This window comes from Macaca mulatta, chromosome 3 (assembly GCF_049350105.2).
Source record: "Macaca mulatta isolate MMU2019108-1 chromosome 3, T2T-MMU8v2.0, whole genome shotgun sequence".
Classification (NCBI taxonomy): Eukaryota; Metazoa; Chordata; class Mammalia; order Primates; family Cercopithecidae; genus Macaca; species Macaca mulatta.
Genome location: NC_133408.1, coordinates 111,386,789 through 111,393,555, shown reverse-complemented (window position 1 = coordinate 111,393,555; position 6,767 = coordinate 111,386,789).

Here is a 6,767-nt window from a genome sequence, read left to right as displayed (position 1 = left end):
TACTTTTTATTTCCCAAGGTAATTTAATGTTTGGCTGAAGTTCAGCACACACACACAAAAAAAAGGAAGAAGGAAACCGGACTGAATTTAAGAACTGTGTGCATGCCATTGTTCTTGATGTGAGTGCTGTGAGGCTTGCAGATTAGAAAGAAAGCAAATAGAAATTCCTAAGGGTTACTCTGTTTACAGGAATATAATTAACAGCTAAAGAGATTGAGTCCTTTTTTTTTTTTGAGAGAGAGAAGGAAATAATTCTGTTTTAAAATTGAACATTTTCATCATTTGATTATTCTTTACAATTTTTCTATAAAACCTTTACTGTGCACAAAATAGAAAACAGCAATTAGATGAGTTTAAATTTATCTAATAGATACTATTTAATTAATTGACAGTAATTATTTAATTACTGTTAGAATAATGTAGGGCAGGATGTCATCAGATTTGTTTTTTTGCACAGCCCAGGAAACAGGAACGATTTTGACATTTTTAAACGGTTGGGGAAAAAAACCAAAATAATCATATTTTGTGATATGTGAAAGTTATATGAAATTCACTTTCAGTGTCCATAAATAGAGAGAGATTTGGCGGATGGCATGCAGCCATGTGCATTTACTTACTAGTGTCTATGGCTACTTTTGCACTGCAACAGCAAAGTCCGGTACAGTCCAGGACAGTGGATACCAAAATCTGTGCACACTAAGTCCCATATCTGGCCCTGCGTAACCCACAGATACGAAAAGTTGGTCCTCCATATGTGCAGGTTTGGCATCCCGTGAACACAGTATTTTTGATCCACTTTGGCTGTGGATGCAGAACTTGCTCATATGAAGGACTGTATTTATTTAAAAAAAAATTCTCCTCTATGTGAACCCACACGATTCAAACCTATGTTGTTTAAGGGTCAGCTGTGCTTGTGACAGGGACTGTATGATCTGCAAAACCGAAAATGTTTACTATCTTTAGTAAATGTTTACAGAAAATGTTTATTGAAGCGTAATCCAGGGTATTGTTTATAAATTCCTTTCCTTTCCCTCCCTCCCTCCCTCCCTCCCTCCTTCCTTCCTTCCTCCTTTCCTTCCTTCCTCCCTCCCTTCCTCCCTTCCCCCCTCCATCCCTCCATCCCTCCATCCCTCCATCCCTCACTTCTCTCACTCTTTTTTTTGTTTCTTTCTTTTTGTGAGGGAGGGTCTAATTGCTCTGAATATATTAACAAATGTACTGTGCAGGAATGGGGGTGATAGTCGTCTTGCTCCTGATGTTAAAGGGGGTGTGCTTCTAGTATTTTAACTTCAGACGTAGTGCTGGATTTGGCTGAGTTGACCATGTTAAGAAGGTAACCATTATTCTTAAACTACATCTCTTAAAAGCAGGAATGTTGGATTTTGTTCTATGAAGATGGGTATATGAATTTTCTCATTTGATATAGAAAATTTTACTGTTTTCCTAATTAAACTTTCCATGGTCCTGAAAGAAACCTCATGTAGCTAGGTTGTATATTTTTTAACTGTACTGCTGATTTGTGTACTTGTCTAACTATGCTTTCTTCCTTACACAGGATTCTCAAAGATAACCTTCCCTGGAACATGCTATTCAAATGGAATCCTTCTTGCTGAAAGTTAAGAAACTTGACCTATAATTTTAATTTTAAATCCAGCCAGTCTTTGCAAAGCAAAGAAATGGCTGGGCAATGATCCTTAAATTTCTGATAATGAAAAGTCTGGGAAAGCTTTCAACTTCTTGTTGACTGAGAGTGGTTATGGAAAAATCTCAAAATATTCTGCATCCCTGTTCAACTTCTCACATAGTATTCATTTAAATAAATATAAGAGTGAAAAACAGGAAGTCGAGTACCTGTGGGGTAGTGAAACTAGATCCTGTAATGTCTGAGCTGATCAGTGTCTTTAGGTCTCTCCCACTAGGGTGATAATGCAATGTGTCCTCTAACCCAGGACAATTTTGAAAGTAAAAGGAGGTAATAAGTCATTGGAATTATGGCATCTTAAAATAATATTTTGAAATGTATATTTGTTAGCCAAAATTGGTTTTATTGTATAATAGATCACAAACAGTTCTATGAAAGATTATTCTTAAAAGTAAAATTATTTAAAGTATATTCGTGTACATGATGGCAAATTATACAAATTATTCTTTGTATATATTTATGTTAATCATTTTCTTAACTGTACCTATCTGATACCAGGTAGGTGGTATTTTTTCTGGCATTAACTGTCTTTATTTTTTCAATGTGACCTCATATTTATTTTTTCATAAAATTGCCTGCAATAATCTTCAAAGTCAATCTTATGGTTAATGGATTTGGAACTGTCAGCAGCTTCAATTTACTCTTCCTGTAGGTCATATTACATCCTATTTTTAATTAAGAAAATAATCTTTCTATAGCTGATGGTTTACGTGGTATTTGAGAAAGTCCAGTTCACCAGAGAACAGTTTTAATTCTAATTTTAATCTTAATGAAATATTATCTCAAATATTGTCTTTTAGCCTCTGCTTAGAGTATCTTCTTCAACAGAAAATTTTACAAGATGAAACAAGTAAAATAATTCATCTTGCCTTATAATTATTTTAAATGTTTCATTAAATTTCCAAGCTACAAAATTGTAGGGTCTCTCTATTTCATTGTATTCAGGAACAGAATATAAGTGTGTCTAACTATATACTCTTTTAATAATAAAAGCTATTTTTCTCTTGGAGTTGATTCTTTTGAAGACATTGTTCTATATTTTTACAAGTTTAATTGTTCACACAAGTCATTAGTTAAATAAAGGATTAGGATCACCTATTCACTTTGTGTGTGTGTGTGTGTCCATCTGTTTGTCTGTATTTCAGTTTATCAGTCTCTTACTAAGAAAATTTATATATATTTTAAAAAGCTGACAGTGGAAAGTAGATATTCCTCTTTCCCAGTCTATGGGTCTTCTTGAGGCAATAATGATTGCTTTCTGAGCCTTCCAGAAATACTTTCTCTCTGTTAAAGCATGTCTCTATCTGTTTATCATCTCTCAATAATCTATTTATCTCTTTATCTACCTATTTATATTTGTATATTAACACAAATGGTGCCATTCTATTAATACTTCTGAACCTCTTTTTTATGTAATAATATTGAAGATTGTACCATATTAGGACAGGTATTTGGAAATTATTCAGTAAATGAAAGAGAATAATGTCTTGCCGAGAGCATTTATATATCGCTATTTTCTAAATCTTGTAGAGGCAAATAGTTGTTTTTTAAAATATTGGGTTTGGAGAAAGAAGACTCTTTGGATTACAGGAATAGATAGCTCCACAATTTGTTACTGAGCAGTGTAATTTTATACCAAACATTTAAATGAATAGTGTTTTTATAAGCCTCTCATAATCAATGTCTGTAACCTACAGGTTCTTGCTCTGTCAAAATTAGTTACACTTCCTGTTGCAAAATAATAATGCTTTATTTCCATTAAGCATAAAGTCTCTGAACTTACAGGGTAGTACATCCAAACACTTGATAAACCTGTGGTATTTTTACAATATAAATGTAAATGAGATTTATTCCTTGGTATTTGCCCTGTGAGCTAAATAAGATTAAGTAGAATTGTGCATGTAGCTTTTGGATTCGAGATTCAAGTCCTTCAATCAGGCTCTTACCTGTAGCTTGTGGTGATAAACTTTGTACTTTTTCCCATAAAAATGCTCTTATATCTTAAACAGGCATAGCATTTTTTCCTCCCATGGTGGAGATCAGGCACCTAGCCTGGTCAGTTTCCTCAGCCCAATTCAGGGAGGGCCTGTTTTGGAAGACATGAATAAAATTAAAACGAATTGTGCGTAGCTGGGAGGCAGCCACAGTAAATCTGAAGTGAGATCTCCAAATAGTTCTCAAGTAGATGAAGAATAGATACAGATAATGGGAAGAAGAAAGCAGAGCCAGGGAGTAACCGAAGGAGGGAAAGGAGGGAGTACCCACTGGATTTGAGGAGGAAAGAGAGGTAAGGCTCTTGAGTGATGTGCGGGGCATTTGGCTCTATTCAACAGGCTGGAGAATATGGATGTGGTCGTACCGTGAGATTAGAGGATAAAGAACCTTTTTAAGATGGCAAATAAGGTGTTATAATGTGGTCCACATTTTAAAAGTTATGTTTTAATCTAAAAGAATAAATATATTCATAAGCTGCAGACATAAAAGCACCAAGCCATAGAATAAAGAATCTTTCTAGGGAAACTATGAGTCTTTCCATAGGGAACCATTTTATTTTGATAGCTTCAAGAATTCTAATAGAAGATTATCTCCTGAAAGAGAATATAGCTCCTCTAGTTGATCTTATTCTTAAGGGCTAAATATTGTATATACAAATCTACAATGAAAATTCGTTTTCAAAGATGAATTTTAAAAGTCAACTAAATTGTATATTCTTATAAGTACAAATTGATATTTTCTGTGCTTGATGATTAAACCATACATTAACAGTCCTTAGTCCTGCTAAAACTCTTCATTCATTTCCCTCTTGATTTTATTTATTTATTTATTTATTGAGACACGGTCTCACTCTGTTTCTCAACTTGGAGTGCAGTGGCATGATCACAGTTCACTGCAGCCTCTACCTTCTGCGCTCAAGTGATCCTCCCACCACAGCCTCCAGAATAGCTGGGACTACAAGCACATGCCACCCATACCCAGCTAATTTTTGTGTTTTTTGTAGAGACAGGGTCTCACTAAGTTGGCCAGTCTCCCAAAGTGCTGAGATTACAGGTGTGAGCCACTACACCCGACCCCTCTTAGTTGATTAATACAGAATTTTAAGTTCATATTTTTTGCCATTGCTATATATTGTTTTTATAGAATTACCATACAAAATATTGTTGGTTATTTAGTTAAGACTATTTTTCTTTCATATAGCTCTCTTTTCTGAAACATACTGAGTTGGTTCAGCTTTTCCTTTTCTACTGTGCTGTTTTATATTTAAGGTGGGCCCCATAGCCAGACTCAGGGGCTAGATTGATTAGTGTATTTAAGTGGTTCTTAACCAGGGGACATTTGGCAATGTCTGGAGACATTTTTGAGTGTTGCGATTGGGGAGGGTGCTATAGGCATCTAGTGGGTAGAGAGCAAGGAGGATTTTAAACAATGTACAGAATAGCTCCCTCCAACAAAGAATTATCCATCCCAAATGTCATTGGTGATGAGGCTGAACTCCTAGTCTATTTTTACCCAATCATGGTGATCCCCTTTCTAAATCACTGTTGGTTTAGGCATAAACATGTGATATAATTCTTGCTGATGAAATAGGGGAAATCTAAGGAAAGTTTCTTCTCATTAATAAAAATCAATAAATGTAAAGAAAATGGCTCCCTTTTCCACTGATATGGTCATATCTGGATGCAGTGTATTGATCTCTGACACCCACCGTAGTTTTATGAGGATGATTAGGAAAAACCATGTTGATGTACCTTAAAGAACCTGAGTGAAAGATGGAGAAAATCTGTGTGTGTGTGTGTGTGTGTGTGTGTGTGTGCGCGCGCACCTGTGTGTGTGTCTAAATATCAGAATCACCATTTTTTTTTTTTTTTTTTTTTTTGAGACGGAGTCTCACTCTGTCGCCCAGGCTGGAGTGCAGTGGCCAGATCTCAGCTCACTGCAAGCTCCGCCTCCCGGGTTCCCGCCATTCTCCTGCCTCAGCCTCCCGAGTAGCTGGGACCACAGGCGCCGCCACCTCGCCCGGCTAATTTTTTGTGTTTTTAGTAGAGACGGGGTTTCGCCGTGTTAGCCAGGATGGTCTCGATCTCCTGACCTTGTGATCCGCCCGTCTCGGCCTCCGAAAGTGCTGGGATTACAGGCTTGAGCCACCGCGCCCGGCCCAGAATCACCATTTTAATCAGCCTCCAGCCTGAAGCTGTCGTATCTTAGTGTTTTTTCTAAGAAAAAAATTTTCTTCCCATTGTTTAAGCCAGCTGAGTTTTTGTTACTTTTAGCTATCAGTCAGTATCCTAATTGATAATATTATTTAGCATTTGCTTATTTCATAATTACATATTTAACTTTTTTGACATTTAGTTTCATTTTTGATTGATTTTTCTTTTATGTCGTATCTTTATCATTGTTTATTTTGCTTTACTAATAGGCTGGGTAAAATTTTTTTGTGAGTATAATTTTAGAAGAAGCGTACACTGGTGATATTAATTAATCTTTGTAAGTCTAAAATGCCTTTTTGTTCATCTCCTGGGGATGGGAGCTTGTGTGAATGTTAGATTACTCATAGTTCAGTACATTTTAGATACAGCTGTTGAGGGTTCTGCCTATTTAGTGTGCACCATTTTCTACTTGGCATGGAAGAAAGGTTTGAGGACCATCTGTCGTTATTGTGTGACCTATTTTTTTTTCTTGTCCAGAAGCTTGTAGAATTATTTGCTTGTTCTTAAAATTAAGAATGTTAATCAAGGCCAGGTGTGGTGGCTCACGCCTGTGATCCCAGCACTTTGGGAGGCTGAGGCGGGCAAATCACCTGAGGTTAGGAGTTCGAGACTAGCCTGGCCAACATGGCAAAACCCAGTCTCTATTAAAAATACAAAAATTAGCTGGGCATGGTGGTGCACACCTGTAATCCCAGCTACTCAGGAGGCTGAGGGAGGAGAATCGCTAGAACCTGGAAGACGGCTCTTGCAGTGAGCCAAGATGGCACAACTGCCCTCCAACATGGGCAACAGAGCGAGACTCTGTCTCAAAGAAAAAAAAAATGTTAATCAAGATCCAGGCCATTTCCATCACAGGT